This window comes from Dreissena polymorpha, chromosome 1 (genome assembly GCF_020536995.1).
Source record: "Dreissena polymorpha isolate Duluth1 chromosome 1, UMN_Dpol_1.0, whole genome shotgun sequence".
Taxonomy (NCBI): domain Eukaryota; kingdom Metazoa; phylum Mollusca; class Bivalvia; order Myida; family Dreissenidae; genus Dreissena; species Dreissena polymorpha.
In genome coordinates this window covers 75584096-75602884 of record NC_068355.1, presented here as the reverse complement: position 1 = coordinate 75602884, position 18789 = coordinate 75584096, and the positions used below count along the sequence as shown (strand labels likewise).

Sequence of the window (18789 nt, the reverse complement as noted above, 5' to 3'; positions counted from 1 at the left end):
AAAGCTCGTAACTCGCCTTATACGAGAAAAAGGCGGCCAATAAGGAAACAAAACGGCCAATATGGGAAAAGGTCGACCAATACGAGATTCAGCAAATCAGAAATCAGGAAAAACTTGGCCTTCGAGAATCTAAAATAGTCCTTAAGAATTTCACGGAAAAGATGAGTAACGAGACAAAATATCGCTATATGCCTCAATTCAAATTTAATCAGCGTTTCATATGTGACACACTCAAGTAGTACACAGCCGGTTTTGTTCAAACTACAATTCTTGTTTCACCACTGTAAAATACCAAAAACGAAAATGGCTGCCATTTTGATATTAACAAAATGTGTTGACCCCTACGTGAAACGTGATTTAGCAAATAGTCCCGCCGATATTGTTAAATTTAGTCTATAATCAATTCATCTTACTACAATCTTATTACTTACTGACATAAAAAAGTAAAACATCTACTGGTTCTTGTTCTACTTACCGAAGTTGTGTGATAACCGTGTTTATTTTCGTCAAGTTTAATTTTCTCCCATGGCGAGTAAAAATTCTGCACACATAGCCATTCAACTTTTCCATTTTAAAGCACTTGATGAAAGCAGGCAATTATTTGTGGATAGACATTCTGTGATCGACTGTCAAAAAAACGACTATTTATCAAAGAAATTACCCTTTTAATTCAACATCGATTTCCTTCGAAAAATTAAAGAACAATTCACCGACACTTTTCTTAAATTTAATCCATCAATTGTTCAACAAAACATCGCGTTATTCGAGTATATTCGACATTTTAATGAAATCGAAAATGCAGTCTCACCCGTTTCATTCCAGTTTTATATCCTAACACTGTTATTCACAATGTTTTATAATAATCCATCGTAAACACACCCACTCGTTAACTCGTTAAACGACTGCGTACACAATGACCTGAATGACGCAATCAAGTGATTTCGTCAGCTGTGTCGTAAAATAAGGTCTTTTAAATTCAAACAGTTCCTAGATCGGATAAGCTCCTTAGCGTCACGGTAACAGTGTCCCGTTACCATACGGGAGAGCCTAGTTCAATCCCCCTTTGAATCCAGATGTTTGTCTTAGCTTAACAAATTTAAAAGAAACGCTGCATTGGATTCATAACGTGCGGTTTTTATATATACGGTATATTTATTTCAAAAAGTAAACATTCATTTCATGTATAAATCCAAATTAAAGAACAAATTAACGAGGGAGGAGTGAAAGGCAAAAAAAATTGTCCATATAGGTGTGGGATGAACCTTATCTTTTCTGTAGTCATAAATTAGGCCTGCGGCCTCAGGCCAATACGGCTGTCTTCAGCTCAATAACAAAGCAATTATGAATTTAACTTAATATTAATAACATTATGATATGGCCTATAAAAATATTGCAGGCACGATAGCATTCGTCATATTATTAATAAGTGAAATGCCTATAAATATATTATACCATCTATGTTATTTTGTTGTGGTAATCAGTCTAAAATTGATATTTGCGTGCGTATACGGTACGTATTAATATCAATCAACATAACTTTTTTGCATACTAAGGTGTTTATACCATATGAATTGAAGAAAACAGTTTAACGCTTTTAAATGAACAAGAACATTATTAAACATCGTAGTGTACATTCATTAAAAAGGAGCATATTTTGGTTAAATCTGGCATCAGCTCGTACTTTTTTATACCTAATGATAAAATATAACATTTGTGCAGTAAAATAACAGCAGTGAAAATAAACAAATTGTTATTTTCACCGGTGAAAAAAACACATTTTCTGAACTCCTTTTTCTATATTTAGATTATCATAAATAATTTGATATATATTTTCTATGATCACGAGTGAAATGAAATCGACATTCCACCAAATCCAACAAATTTTCTTTTTATTTTATCCTTTTTCACAGTTTATTTTTATTTTAAAAAGAGTTAAACTGAAATTTTCACTGATTTTTAATGACGTCATTTTGTCACACTAAAGAATTTTGTGTTTTGAAATGTAATGCATGTCCGTAAAGTGTCGTCGAAGATTAGCCTGTGCAGTCCGCACAGGCTAATCAGGGACGACGCTTTCCGCTTATATGACATTTTTCGTTTAAATGATGTCTCTTTTTAGCAAAAATCCAATTTAGGTGGAAAGTGTCGTCCCTGATTAGCCTGTGCGGACTGCACAGGCTTGTCTGCGACGACACTTTATGCACATGCATTATGCCAAGTTTTCTCATAACACGACTCAATTGTTCTTGCCTGCATTGCCTCCGACGTCCGCTTTAACGATTTGTCAAGCAACTGTTCCCATGGCGAGTAACGATTATTACTATTAACAAGGACATGTTCACCGCTTTGTGTAAAATTAATAGCTATCGCAATATTTATACATCTCATAATGCAATTACAACAACCGCTTTTACATATATTCCATTTATACCATGTATTTTTTATAATAGTATGTTATAAGTTCGTTGCGTTTGTTTACAACAACTACAACATAGAGACAGGAACAGTAGAAAGTGGAATGTAATTTTGCGTAACAAAAGCGAGTATATTTTTTTGGCTTTTCAAAACAATGAAATGTCACTATATTATGTAATCTGTATTAACAGATAAAAACGACCGTTATTTCTAATTCGCTGCGACTGTTCTATGTGTTTTTGTTTTTTTATGCGTTGCACTTCTATGCTCAAATGGGTAATCATTCCATCAGTACTGTTTATCAAAAATTTAAGGCGACATATTGAACCTGCATACAAATATTTCTACATACATGGGTATGCACACAGCATGTATATTTATACAGTCTTCTCGTTAAAGATTTTATTCTTAATATTATTGTCAAATGTCAAAGTTAAGGATGTTGGGTACAACAGGATTGCAATTGTATATATAACCTTCATATTGAGCAACGGGACATGATGCAAACGCGTTTGTGATTAAGTTTAAATTTCTTTATTTTAGCTCGATTGCATAGAAAGCCTTAGGCTTATTGAAACATAATCGAGTCCGTTTCCTGTATACTATAACCAGCTCATAGTGTCTTTGAGGGAGATCGAATGAACGTTCCCAGTTTGGGTCGAACCCGTGACCTCCCGATCGCTTACCATTATATTCGTTATTTCCTCCGATATCGAAGATTCGAACAACATAACTTTACAATAATCACAAAGCATGTCCAACATAGGAAGAGTGATATATCAATTATTATCTTTTAAGAATAATTGCTAATTAACAGCAATATATAATGGCCGCAATCGCCACATACGTTTTAAGACATATGTCACAAACGCCCTAACACATTTTAAGCTGCTATATACATAATTTTATAATTGTATATATATAGAGAGAGAGTAACGTTACGACAAAACATAACTGTAAATCATAGAATAAGGTGTTTTCGTTTACTTAACTGTTGTGGCATTTAAAACTTGAAAGCTTAATTATGTTAAATAATTTAACTGTAATATGAAGACCATTGAAATTATATTTTTAACTCAAACATTTGAATCAATTGAATGGCGAGCAATATAATTTTTTGAAAACTAAAATAGTGTTAAAAAGGGTTCATATTTTTACTATAAACAAATTGTTTTTGCGTATAAATGTAAAGCGTAATTAATTTTATTTGGTTAGCCGATAACGTAAAATATCATCAAAAGTATACCGGCCATTCGTCGGTCACTATATTAAGTGTCTGGTCAGTCACTATATAAAGCGTCTGGTCGGTCACTATATTAAGCGTCTGGCCGGTCACTATATTAAGCGTCATGTAGGTCACTATATAAAGCGTCTGGCCGGTCACTATATTAAGCGTCTGGATGGTCACTATATTAAGCGTAATGTAGGTCACTATATAAAGCGTCTGGCCGGTCACTATATTAAGCGTCTGGCCGGTCACTATATTAAGCGTCTGGCCGGTCACTATATTAATCGTCATGTAGGTCACTATATCAAGCGCCTTGATGGTCAATATATATACAGCGTCTTGCCGGTCAATATATTAAGCGTCTTGGTGGTCACTATTTTAAGCGTCTGGCCAGTCACTAAATTAAGCGTCTGGTCGGTCACTATATTAAGCGTCTTGCCGGTCACTATACTAAGCGTCTGGCCGGTCACTATATTAAGCGTCTGGCCAGTCACTATAGTCAGTGTCTGGCCGGTTAATATATTGGCCAGTCACTATATTAAGCGTCTGTCCGGTCACAATATTAAGCGTCAGGCCGGTCCCTATAGTAAGCGTCTGACCGGTCACTATATTAGGCGCCTGACCGGTTTCTATCGTAAGCATCTTGCAAGTCACTATATTAAGCGTCTGGACGGTAACTTTAGTAAACGTTTGGACAATTGTCACCATATGTATAGTCCTGTTTACTAGACATTCGCCTGTCACTATGGTAAGTGTCTGGAAAACTGTCTCCATATACAAAGCCATGTATACCTGCCATTCGCCGGTCACTATAGTAGGAGTCTTGACAAATGTCTCTATAATTATTCAGAGCCCTGTATACTGGCCATTCACCAGTTACCTGAGTTAGCGTCTGGACAACTGTCTCTATACACATAGTCCTGTATACTGGCCATTCGCCGGTCACTATAGTAAGCGTTTGGGGAACTGTCTTTCAATACATAACATTGCCAGTAAATATAGTAAGCTTTCAGAAAACTGTCTCCGCATACATAGCCATGTACACTGGTCATTTGCCAGTCACTAGTGCAAGCGTCTAGAAAACTGTCTCCATAGTATACAGGGCATTCGCCTGTCACTAAACTAAGCCTCTGGACAACTGTATCTATAGTATACTGGCCGTTCACCGGTCATTATAGTAAGCGTTTGGTAAATGGTCTCCATATATAAGGCACTATAAACTGGACATTAGCCGGTCACTATAGTAAGCGTCTGGACAACTGTCTACATATAGATAGCCCTGTATATCGGCCTTTCGTTGGTCGTTATAGTAAGCGTCTGGACAATACCTGGGCTTAGCGCAAAAAGATCGTAACTGACATTTTTTACAATCAAAGTACTGACAGTACTGGTGTGAGGATGCTTTTGAGAGGATGGATATAAAAGCATCAAGTTAAGTTTATCTACATCACCACAATCACCACAATTGTGTATGTTGGTACGAAAAAAATAATTGGTAAACAAATTTTGCGAAACAAATTTGGGTATGAAAACAAATTTGGGTACGAAAAAATATTTGGGTACGAAAAAATATTTGGGAACAAAAAAATTGGGACCGAAAAAAATTTGGGTACGAACAAAAAATTGGGGATGAAAAAAAATTGGGTACGAAAAAAAAATTGGGTACGAACAATTTTAGGTACGGAAAAAAAATGGTGGAACGGGAAAGTAGTACCTGTGGGGAACTCGACCCACACTCGCACATTTTCGGCCCTTTCCGTCAAACATCAGATAAGTTCCTCGAAGGCAATAGTATGAATACACATTTCGGAAGCGGTAATGCGGTCCTACCTACGCGCGTCAAAATGTAAGCGAAATATGTACACAAGTCTGTCAGGAATGATTGAATTAACGAAGAAAATCTTGTATTGATGTAAGTTTTTTGAAGAAATGTGCAGAAAATATATTAAACAAGAGCTGTGTTTGTGAAACACAATGCCCCCTGCTGCGCAGCTTTGAAGCCATATATTTTACCTTTGACCTTGAAGGACGACCTTGACCTTTCACCACTCAAAATGTGCAGCTTCATGACATACACATGCATGCCGAATATGGAGTTGCTATCTTCAATATTGCAAAATTTGGCCTTTGACCTTGACCTTGAAGGATGACCTTGACCTTTCACCAATCAATATGTGCAGCTCTATGAGATACGCATGCACGCCAATATTGAAAAAGTTATGGCCAATGTTACAGTTTTCGGACAGACAGACAGACAGACGCTTTATATTTGACATTTGACCTTGAAGGATGAGCTTCACCTTCACCTATCACAACTGAAAATGTGCAGCTCCATGAGATGCACATGTATGCCAAATATCAAGTTGCTATGTTCAATGTTAAAAAAGTTATGGCCATTAAAGTTTTCGGACGGACGGACAGACTGACACACTGACTGACTGACTGACTGACTGACAGTTCAACTGATATAGGCCACCCTACCGGGGGCATAAAAAGCAATGGCGATATTTTTCTCAGCCACATAATTGTTAATAGTTTGATGTCACAAAATGAAAGTGAAAGTAGAACTGTCAAAAATGACAACCTGTCAACGTGTTGTTTTTGCTGGCACGAGAGGGCGATTACACTCAATGTGTTCACCTTTTGACCATAGGCTTTGTCAATGACCTTTATAGTATGGGTAGCTTTGATATTATTTATTGCTATCAAGTAACTGCATGATTGTGTATATGTTTACAATACACATTTAGCATAAATAATGATATAAATATACTGATTGAGCTTATAATAATATGAGAACTATAGCCAGGTCGATTAAGGACTTAAAATACAATTTTGTGTCCTGATTTCATGAAGAAATGACCATTCATGTCCTAGATTTCAAATTCAAGGCCCTGGTGTGACACATTGGCAGCATTACCGTTAAACTGTTACCAGGCTTATGAATTTAGTTTTTATTGAACTATCTAAGGAAATCTAAATCAGGCACTGATTTTTCTTGTTTTAATACAGTCATAGATCAGTTGTGGCCTCTAAGTAATGACCAATTTTTGCTTACTTGTCACACCCTTAAAACTTTCCACACGTTTATAATAGCAAATCTGGATGTAGGTGATCTTCAATGGTACATTTAAACTTTAGCTCTGTTACAAAAGTGCTGGTAAAGTCCAGTCACATATTTAAATCTAGGCCATGTCAAAATCAAAGTGTCAAAGACAAATGAAAGATGCGTTCATTAATTATTGTCCAGTTGTTTACTACTGCTGTAAGTTTTTATATAATATGACTGATGAACATCATGTGAGAGAAAATTCGCATTATCATTGTATATCAGGTTTAGCAGCCTTTTAGATAACAAAGTGTGCTAGTTTTCAATGTCGCTTCTGGGGATCAAACCCGTAGGGCTTTTAGGAAGATTCTGAAATTTTTGATCCCTCGAGAGCAACCAAACCAAAAATTAAGTCAAATATTGCCGACTCGGTTTTTTGAGTCGGTTCATGAGGGATAATGGAGCTCGATTGGTCATTGTCGGCTCTGGTACTACTTACATGTACACCGGGTACTCTTAAGTATACTTACATGTACCCTGGGTACTCTAAGTATACTTACATGTAGCCCAGGTACGGTAAATAAACGTAATTGTACTCGGTTCATATTAGACTGTACCCGAGTTGTATTCGCGCCCATAATCCGATGTCGTAAAACGCGCAACCGATTATCTTGAACACACTTCTCTTAAAAAAACACTGCATCAACATGCTTTTTGAGTATGTGTTCCGATAATATAGAGGCCATTCTACAGAAAATTGACATAAATGTGCAGGGCTTAACATTAAGGCACGTCCGAACGACATTCACTGCCTGTACCTTGGTCCGGGCTAGCCAATGTCCCAGGAACATGCCCGACCGGTCGTGTGTATTTTGGGCGGGATTATATGTTCTATATCAATAAACTGCGTTTTAAATAAGCTTTTCAAAGATGCAAAAATCTTGATACAGTACGATCAGATGACAATTAAATCCCAGAGTGAGTTCGGAGACAACAAACGGATCGTATCTCGAAATAGATTCGGAACCCCCTGATTGCAATCAAAAAGAGGCCGACAATTCAGAAAATCCCCGGCGGTTTTCCTGGTAAAACACGTCAGTACCTATTTTTAAACGGAATGCCGCTAGACACGGTTTTTTATTGGTTTCCTCGAAGTGACGTGTTTTCTCAATGAAAATACGTTTGAAACTAAAAGCCGGGATCGCCCAGGATCGTCCGGAATGATGAAGGTATAAAACTCGACATTAAGTATGTTCGATCGTTTTGTGAAAATTTTCAAAATATCCGGAATGCTATAATTTTTTGTATGGTGATTAATGGATCTGTATCTGAAATAAATATAAAATAAAAAAGGGAGGTCACCGTGAATAATTTTGAGATAACAAAGGTTTTTAAATGCCATGTGCGTTTGAAAAAATGTCGTTTTTGCGGGGCATAAAAATTGAGGGTACGGTAAAATGTTTGTGTTTAATACATTTAAAATGGCATAGTAATATTGAGATTGTATTAGATTAGCAACTGTAACATTTGTATTATCATACTGAACACTTTAAAAACCAAAAATATTGGAAATCGTAAAAAATAATGAGAAATAAGTATGACTAGTTTTTTGTTTGTTTTGAATTTTTTATTGCACAGTTCAAAATAGATAACATGCAATACAGATACATATTTCTGTTGATGTAATATTCATATTCATTTGAAGTTCTCAATAATTAAAGGAAACTAGCTTAGCATTAAAATGAAGTAAAGAAATTGATAGGTCACCGTGGATTTTTTTTTGCTACAGACATTTTAATATGGACTTAATTTAACAAATATAATGACTAACATTGTAATAGTAATTAAAACATATCTATATAATAACTGCTCTATAACAATCAAATTATCAACTGAAATGTGATACACGTAGAAATATTTATAATGTACATTGTTATGAAAATATTTCAGATGTAACAAATGAAAAAAACAATGTTGATGTTCAAATAAACATCTTAAATTACCCCACCCACCTGTTACCCACGTTGTGGGTTGTAAATTGAACATATGTATTATTTTAAAATTATTATTTTTAGAACTGTGTGATGTGTATTAAAAGACAAGAGGGACATGATGGCCCTGTATCGCTCCACTGCTGAAAAAAGGCTGAAAAAAATATTCTCGGCATGTGCAAATACTTAAATATAGGCCCTATTTAAGCACATGTTCACTTTTGTGACCCCCTGGGGTGGGTCAACTTTAACCCCAGAGGCATAATTTGAGCAAACTTTGTAGAGGACTACTATATCTCACTACATACAAAATGTGGTAGCCCTAAGTCCTAGAGTTAAGGACAAGAATATTTTAAAAGTTTTCACAAAATAAGCATCATATAAACGTATACAATGTTCAATTTTGTGACCCACGGGTCAGGGTCAAATTTGACCCAAAGGGCATTATTTGAACAAACTTGGTTGAGGACCATAAGATGTTACTGCAAACCAAATTTGGTAGCCATAGTCCAAATGGTTTTTGACAAGAAGATTTTTAAAGATTTCACAAAATAGGCGCTTTATAAGCGTATATTAAATTGTGTGACCCCCGGGGCAGGGTCAAAGTTGACCCCAGAGGCATTATTTGAACAAATTTGGTAGAGGTTTATAAGATGTCACTACATACAAAATTTGGTAGCCCTAGGACCAATGGATATGGACAAAAGATTTTTAAAGTTTTCACAAAATAAGCACTTTATAAGCATATGTTTAGTTTTGTGACCCCCGGGGCAGTTTCAAATTTGACCCAAGGGGCATAATTTGAACAAACTTGGTAGAGAACTATTACATGTCACTACATACCAAATTTGGTAGCCCTATGCCATACTGTTATGGACAAGAAGATTTTTAAGTTTTCACAAAAAAGGCCTTGTATAAGCATTATTCAATTTTGTGACCCTGGGGTCAGGGTCAAACTTGACCCCAGGGGCATAATTTGAACAAACTTGGTAGAGGACTATAAGATGCCACTACATACAAAATTTGGTAGCCCTAGGCCCAATGGATATGGACGAGTAGATTTGTAAAGTTTTCACAAAATAGACCCTATATAAGCATATGTTCAATTTTGTGACCCCGGGGCGGGTCATATTTGACCCCAGGGGCATAATTTGAACAAATTTGGTAGAGGACTATTAGATGTCTCTACATACCAAATTTGATAGCCCTAGGCCCAATGGTTATGGACAAGAGGATTTTGAAAGTTTTCACAAAATAGGCAGTGACCCCCGGGGCAGGGTCAAATTTGACCCCAGGGGCATAATTTGAACAAATATGAAAGAGGTTCACCCCAGGAACATTCCTGAGAAATTTTATCAGAATTGGACCAGTAGTTTAGGAGACGAAGATGTTTTAAGGAAAAGTTAACGCACGGACGCATGCACACACGACGGACACAGGACCATGACATAGGACCATGACACAGGACACTGCCCTTCGGCCAGTGGAGCTAAAAACCAGACATCAATTAATATATAATTTTTTTACAAATAGTACTGCTTTGTGCTGTGATACACTATTGTTTAGTGAACGGCATTGTTACAGATACTGCAAAAAGAATGTCAATAAAAAAGGTATTGTTGATTTTTTTATGTTGTACGCATGTATAATAAGGCTTCTTTTAGGATGTCAAAAGCTGGACACATGAGAAATACATTTGTCTTTTTGGGGGGCCATCTGAAACTGAATTTTTCATAGTTTTCTTATACAATCAGAAACCTTTGCCAAATTATAATTTATGAAATTCAAGATAATGATTATTTCACTGTTATTGGGACATAGAACAATGTAAAATATGTGACACAAATCACACACATTAAGCAAAGCCATGTTTGCAATTCATTAACAAAAATGTGTTGTTGTCCATATATAGGATACACATGTACACAACAACTACTAATGAGAGCAACAACAATCAAAATTCAGGCTACGCAAATACTTTTATCAGATTAGTACATCTACAAAAAACAACATAGAATACAATTAGCCGGGCAATTATGTTTCACACACCATCTGTGGTTTAATGCACTGCCAAAAATATCTTACAACTTAGGTGAAACATGAGAAATACAACTGACATAAGAATCACAACTATGTTTGTCATCGAGAAGGAAATTTTTTTATGTAACAGCTATTAGATTTCATAGCTAATCTATATACAAGATGAAAATTACAATTGTTTATATGTCAGGCAACAAATAACTCGCTATTGCTCATATTTTTTTCTCTGATTTTGTTACTCTGATTTGTCTGTGTGTAACCTCTGACAGGGGGCTCCTCAAACCACTCAGTCCGTTTCTTTTTGATACAGTACTCAAATGTTTAAGTTGCAATCCACTTCCTGCAACTTTCCTTGCAACACCTTGACTTACACACGTATAACTTTTGTATCAATCATGGTTTGCAAAGATTTGATGTTGGAAGCAACATTTAGTTACACATTGTATGCTAATACTGCTCGGTCATAGCTGAATGAATATTTGTTAACAACATTTTGGTCAAGAGGAACAGAGTTCACTAACTTTTGAAAAGCTAAAACATCCTGTAGAGCGCCATGTGCCATGTACATGTATAATTCACCAATGACGTCTTTAACTAAATTTTTCTGCTAATATGATTTCATATTTGGTAAGTATCTAAAAAGCCACAAATATTTTGCTGAAACTCAGACATTTTTCCACAAGTATGGATAGCATGGAGCAACACTTTACAATCAAAAGACTCTATATTATGCCCAACTAAAATAACCGGTGAACATTTCTGTAAGAATGTTATAAAACTTGTCAATGCAGATTTGATGGGGACAGCTGTTACTGTTTGTCCATTGACAATCACAGAGTCGCCAACAACTGTCACTCCAGTTATTTCTGACGCTTTCAATGACATCTTCTTCTCTGGCATCACATGATGTTGAAAACTGACCAGTTGAATGCACTGCAGCTATCTGAATTATGTGAGAAGTACGCTCTGAAAAAACAAAACAAAAATTTTACATAGAAATTGCACAGAATCCATTTTAGCTCCATTAATAGGAGAGCCCTGGGTCGCTCACCCAAGTACAATGTAAACTTCTTAAAATACATTTGCAGTGTTTACAATAAACATAAAAGGGAAAAACATTGCCCCCCCCCCCCCAGGACAGGACTTATTTCGAAGCTTAATTTGAACAATCGCAGAAGAGATTCCTTCACATCCGTTCTCTATGCATTGTGGTTTAAGAGAATTTTTCAGTTGAAGGGTCATTGATCGGAAACAATTTTCACACTTATTGTGACCTTGACCTTTGACCAAGTGACCATAATTTAAATAGGGGTTATATACTGTCCAATACCTATGCACATGGAAAGTTAAAAACCAATCTGTGACAAAGTTGACAAATTATTGATCGAAAACTAAATGATCTACCGACAGACCAACATCCAGCAAAACAATATTAACTCTCTCTTCCAAGGGGGCATAATAACTGTTATCATGAAAATTGAAACGCTCTTTTCTTCGATTCATGGATATATGAAAGTAAGTTTTTGGCACCTTATTTATTCATAAATCTGAAGAAGCGAAGAGAAGAGTGTTTAAATTTTTAAATGATCCAAAATAATATACTATAGCCAGTTGTGGGTAATGTAACATTGCATCATCTAAGAGGTATTTACTATCATTTTATCAATAAAGATTAAGAATCATTTATTATATGAATACAAAATGAGAAATTAGTCTGAACATAACTCTTGTTGCAATTCAATCATATGCTAGGTTGACAAACAATTTACACGATATCTCACATTTAGTAACTCAGCAGTAGCAGGTTGAATTATGTTACACATGCAAGTAAATATGTATATTTTTTAATAGAAGTTCAATTTTGGAGATTTAGAGTACCTAAATACCTGAATTGGACCAAGATAAACTTATGTATGTGCAACACTGTGAATACGGAATATGTTAAAAATAAACTTTACCTAACCCTCTTGTTTCCAAATCAAAGAAAACACATTCCTTCCCAGTAGTGTCTAGCCCTGCTGGACCAGGCTTGGGTACAGGTGGGGGTATAGTTGTAACTTCAACATCTTGGTCCTCTATGTTTGAACAGTATGTTGGACCCTCTCGTACTTCTTGCACTATGTCCTTTGAATGCCTGAACAGGAAAACAGCATTTCAAATTGGAAAATGTGCTTGCACCTTCATGGGTTATCTCCGATTTTTTTTTATAGAAATGATTACACAGCACATTAATGCTTTTACAATAATCAACTTACAAACATTAGCATATGCTTTTAAATGTTACTACTACTTTGCATATATAATTGATGGATCTATTGAAACAATCTCAAACAAGAAATGTGTCCACACGACACGGATGCCCCAAACTCAAACTTTGTAACTATATAAAAGCACAACCGTGTAAATAATCCATACAATTGTAAGAAACCCAGGATCCCACATGGCCATGTTCGAACTTGGTCTAGACACAACTTCTGACCAAGTTTGGTGAAGACCGGATAAAAAACTACTTGAATTAGAGAGCAGGCACGAAAAATGTGACGGACTGACCGACCGACGGACAGTGCGAAAACTATGTCGCCAATTGGGGGCATACAAATGAAGAATACTGTGTTTTAAAAATAAAATGCCCATAATTAAAAATACCGTTCCAGTTTTGAGTCTTATGCGTCGCTGTTTTGCTGCACGAGTAACAGTTATAGCCTTTCTTTTTTTGTGCTGAAGGTCACGGAGAAGGGCCATTTTTTATGTGAAAGTCCCAGGTGAAACACCCAGTTTCTGATTAACCTGAAACAGATTGCAGTAAATGACAGAACAGTTGACAATGCACAATGCTAAAATATGCTTATGTGGAATAAAATAATATGAAATAATGTCAATAATTTACTTAAGTTACATAATTTTATAAGGCCTAGTGATCTACATGTAGACTACACAGGAATAACTTACACCAGTATCTGAATGTATTCAAAAGTATCAGTAATTTTGACAATAAATCATGATATAATGCACCAATGTACCAAAAATACAAAAAAGTCTTACCCAATGCAAGCTTTGTGTTCATGTCATAAACTCTGCCATGTTTCCATCCAGTAGCCACGTTATTTATTGCACCACAATTGCTACACTGTATGTCCAAAACACATGCCAGTCCGAAATCCCTGCTTTCTACTGTGTTAAGTAAATTCATGGCACTTGAGTTGACAAGCACTGCATGCTGAAAGCGATTCGGCCAATGTGTCGAGTTCAACGACTCGTCTACCAATTTTCCAACTGGCATCGCTGTTGTCACATGTGGTCACGCTTACCGACGATTCGATAGAAAAATCGTCAAAATAACAGTGGTCATACCGGAAATACTGATTGTCGGTGGAAATAGTATTTCTATTGAAATCCACATTGTGCTTTGGAACGTTTTTTTAAAAAAATACCTTTTAAGTTTCGTTTTGTATTCCGAATTATATCCAAATTAGACATTTTAAATGAAAATTATTAAGCCAAGTATCTGATTCTCATTGTTGACAAGTTATCGTTTCGTTATTAATAGACGCTTGTTTTTGCACAGAAAATAACTTCTACAGCGTAAGCAAGCGTTTCATCGATGTCGATCACGAAGTGACGTCAAGCAATCGAACGCTTGGTTTCATTGCAGTAAATCTTGAAAAGAAAATATGTAATTAACGAAAATTTATAGGCGCATAATCAAAACAGTCAAACTAGAATTTTCACTCGTTTATTCAAACCTTATCTTTTGAAACCGTGAAAATATACAAAGGTTTTTATTTTTTACGATATAGTGAATCAATTAACGTAAAGTGGAAACGATCGAACATCCTTAACACAAAGTAACTATAAAATTAATAGTTATTTATCAATTTTAAATAATTTTAATTTGTTGTCATTATGGAAAAGTTATTCCATCCTTAAGACGATTAATAAATCCATTTAGAGGAAGATAGAGACTTTATTTAGATTAGAAGTGTTTTGACAATATTTTTTACGCAATTCAATTAGCAAAACTAATATTAATGGTCGATCCCGGCTTTTAGTAGAGAGTTAACCCTGTAAAATTGTTATTTTTTTATTGTTTATTTTGCTTAGATTCACTTACCATTTCTTTTAAGACGGTAACCCGGCAATCTATGTAAAAAAGGTTTTAACGTTCATGTCGTTGTTTAAGTTTGGCTTTACGGGTGGGCATGGGGGTTCCTCGGATACGAAAAGAAAAGGGAAGGAGGAAAGTAAGAGAAAGTATTATGAGGAAATAAAAAACAAGAAAATTTCTCCAGAAATGGCGTGAAGATTACAAATAGTTGTCTTAAATAGATGAATATTGAATTCAATAGCATTATATAGTAAAGCAAGCTAATAAGAATGATTTAATCATAATTGCGCATCTCCAAGCACAAGAAAATACAAGTTGAATGATAAATATAAAGGTTTTTATAATACTTGGGTCAGGGCACATGAAAGATTGGTCAGGGCTAGTAGGTTCTGCATTTACTAGCCCGAACGGGCTAGTTGAAAAATAGTTAGTGTTAAGCCCTGATGTGTATATATAATTATTACAAAAAAATAGTCGACAACTGCTGATTTAGGGTTAAATTTCCCGGGTACATTTTAGTATATTTACCGTACCCGGGATATGTGTAAGTATACTTAAGAGTACCCGGGGTACATGTACGTAGTACCCGAGCTGACAATGAACAATCGAGCGATACTGGAAGGTGCAACATCTCTCACGCCCCCTAGCATCGCCTTTAGCAGTATTCAATTCTCAACAGGAAAGTGCTAAAGTCATTGATCCCGAGGGACAAGAAAAACAATTGATTAATGTTCGAAATAAATAATTTGATTAATGACAATTCTATTATTTGAGCCAGGTCACAGGAAAAGCGCAGTCAAATTAGTATCCAATTAAATTATTTGTTATTGTCAGAAAAACGCTTTTAAGCAAACAGCTTTCAAGCGACTGCAGGCTGATCTAGATCCAAACTGGCCACAATCGCTTAATGTTTCTTTTACTGTGACACAGTTCATTTAACTTTAAAATGATAAAAAGTACTAACACTAAGAAAGAGTACTAGCCAGTAAAGAGTTTGAAATCAATGTTGAATCTCAGGACAGCTTGGCGATCTGCAAATCCCCGATGAAATGTTGATATCGGGTATCATAGTCATTCAATAAGTCGCAAAATGCTCGAATACAATTTATAAAGCACAATGTGACTTATATTGATAACTAAAAATACCAGTAATCAGTATTCCAGTTTTGCCGTGTCAAGCTGTTACGATCCAGAAAGTCCTTCATTCACATCGAGTATATATCCTTCGAATTCCAACTATTGTTGTCATAAGCGGAGATTTAGTGAATAAATAAGTCATATATCCTAAATGACAGCTTCTAAATAGCGAAACAAGCCAATGTATGCAGTAAGAAAGTTTTGAATCGAGACTCTCATTAAGGCGGCCATTGTTGAATGTTGAAACACGAACGACAACTCTGCTAGGAGAATGTTATCAATGCTCCTATGCAGTGGCGTATGCAAAAGGGAAGTAACTGAAAAATCGAGTTATCTCAATCGGACTGGCTCGGTCTTTTACATAGGCCGCCATTGTAAAAAAATTTAGGGTGATTATCAAACCTTGGACGATGCTGTTCGCATCGTCAAAAATGACTTGATTGCATATTTTGTACCAAAATATCAATATTTTTAATTGAAAAAACTAAAGCTAAATTCTGCTTACAAAACCCCCAAAACCATCATTTAGCAAAAGGTCGTATCTGAAAATGAAATGTTTTTTCATTGCAAAACGGTCGTATCTGCAGTTGCAACCGTTTTGCACTGAAAATGAATATAAGCATTATAGTGAAATGGTAAAATGTGTAGCATGGGAGATTGACCAGAACCAGTGTGTAGCATGTCAGATTATTATGTGCCAGTACGTAGCAATTCAAACTGTGACCAGTACCAGTACGTAACATGTGAAACTGTGATGATGGTACCAGTATGTAGCATGTCAGACTGTGATGATTGTACCAGTACGTAGCATATCAGACTGTTACAATTGTACCAGTACCAATCATATCAGACTTTGACAATGGTATCGGTACATATCATGTCAGATTGTTACAATGGTAACAGTACATAGCATGTCAGACTGTTACAATGGTACCAGTACGTAGCATGTCAGATTGTTACAATGGTACCAGTTCATAGCAAATCAGACTATGACAATGGTGCCAGTACGTAGCATGTCAGACAAGTGTGTAGTCCGCAGACTGTTACAATGGAACCAGTACATAGCATGTCAGACGGTGACAATGGTACAAGTACATATCATGTCAGACTGTTACAATGGTACCAGTACATAGCATGTCAGACTGTTACACTGGTAACAGTATGTAGCATGTCAGACTGTGACAATGGTACCGGTGCATAGTATGTCAGACTGTGACGATGGTACCAGTACATAGCATGTAAGACTGTGACAATGGTACCAGTATGTATCATGTCAGACTGTGACAATCGTACCAGTTAATAACATGTCAGACTGTGACGATGGTACCAGTTTGTATCATGCATGTAAGACTGTTAAAATGTTACCAATAAGTAGTATGTCAGACTGAAACAATTATATCAGTACGTAGCAAATCAGACTGTGACAAGTGATACAAGTGTGTAGCATGTCAGAATATTACAATAGAACCAGTACATAGCATGTCAGACTGTGATAATGGTACCAGTACAAAGCATGTCAGACTGTGACGATGGTACCAGTACATAGCATGTAAGACTGTGACAATGGTACCAGTATGAATCATGTCAGACTGTGACAATTGTACCAGTTAATAACATGTCAGACTGTGACGATGGTACCAGTTTGTATCATGCATGTAAGACTGTTAAAATGTTACCAGTAAGTAGTATGTCAGACTGAAACAATTAGATCAGTACGTAGCATATCAGACTGTGACAATGGTACCAGTACATAGCATGTCAGACTGGGACAATGTAACCAGTCTGTTGCAGGTCAGACTGTGACAATGGTACCAGTGCATAGCATGTCAAACTAAGACAATGGTACCAGTTTGTTGCAGGTCAGACTGTGTCAATGGTACCAGTGCGTAGCATGTCAGACTCATACAATTATAATAATGTAGCTAAAAAGGTAGGAAAACAATTAATAAGATTTTGTACTATTTTCAGTCTAATCATTTTTCATATACCATAATCATATTTGAAAAATTGTATGTGAAATTAGAAAGGGGTTATAGACCTGCCTTTAGTAATAAAGTTCATTAATTTTTTAAATAAAAAAGCACATAAGATAATCTTGTTTTGACATTAACTCTGTTTTATTATAATATATTAAAATACAAATATTACATGATATAAGAAAGATGTAAAGATATGACAATAACTGTTATCTGTTTATATATTGGTCTTATACTTGATAATTCTTTACCGGCCCCCAGTTATTGTTTTACGATTATTTGCTGTTTCTAGTATTTCTGCTTACCTTTAAATAATTACACTTTTGTTCAAATAAACGGAAAATACGTTACAGTTATAGTTTTGGTAAACAAAAGGCACACTACAATATATTTGATTTCCCCCCCCCCCCCAGGTAATCAAACTTGAATTCGAATAAATGTAAAATGTTGTATTTTCTTTAATCATTAGAAAATATTTTGATTAACACATATTTCAAGTATTCAGAATAAAATTCTACTTATAAAGACATATTTACAGTACAAAAATGATCTGATTTTCAGATACGACCTTTTTGCATACAAAATAGAATCAAACATTTCAAGATTTTAAGCGCAAAACTGTCGTATATTTAACGAATATCTCAGATAACAATAATGCCATTAGAAGAATATTATGTTAAATTAAAATCCATTTACAATACTGACATTCATGCAAAATATTCTTTTATTACTGATAAAAATGTATAAATTATTAATTTTTGAATAATACTGAACAATTTACAAAAACTCAGTTGCGACCGTTTTGCGCTAAGCCCGCGAATAATATCCATATACATAGCCCTGTATAC

General features: G+C 35.5%; 1 long non-coding RNA gene across 1 annotated transcript; it reads right to left on the bottom strand.

The window, feature by feature from the left end:
• Positions 1–8284: 8284 nt before the first annotated feature.
• LOC127835837 (uncharacterized) lies at positions 8285–14260 on the bottom strand. Its single transcript, XR_008028560.1, has 4 exons — positions 13766–14260; positions 13370–13510; positions 12682–12857; positions 8285–11689 (listed from the first exon to the last, which is right to left on the bottom strand). It is a non-coding gene; the product is annotated as an uncharacterized LOC127835837 (long non-coding RNA).
• Positions 14261–18789: the final 4529 nt, after the last annotated feature.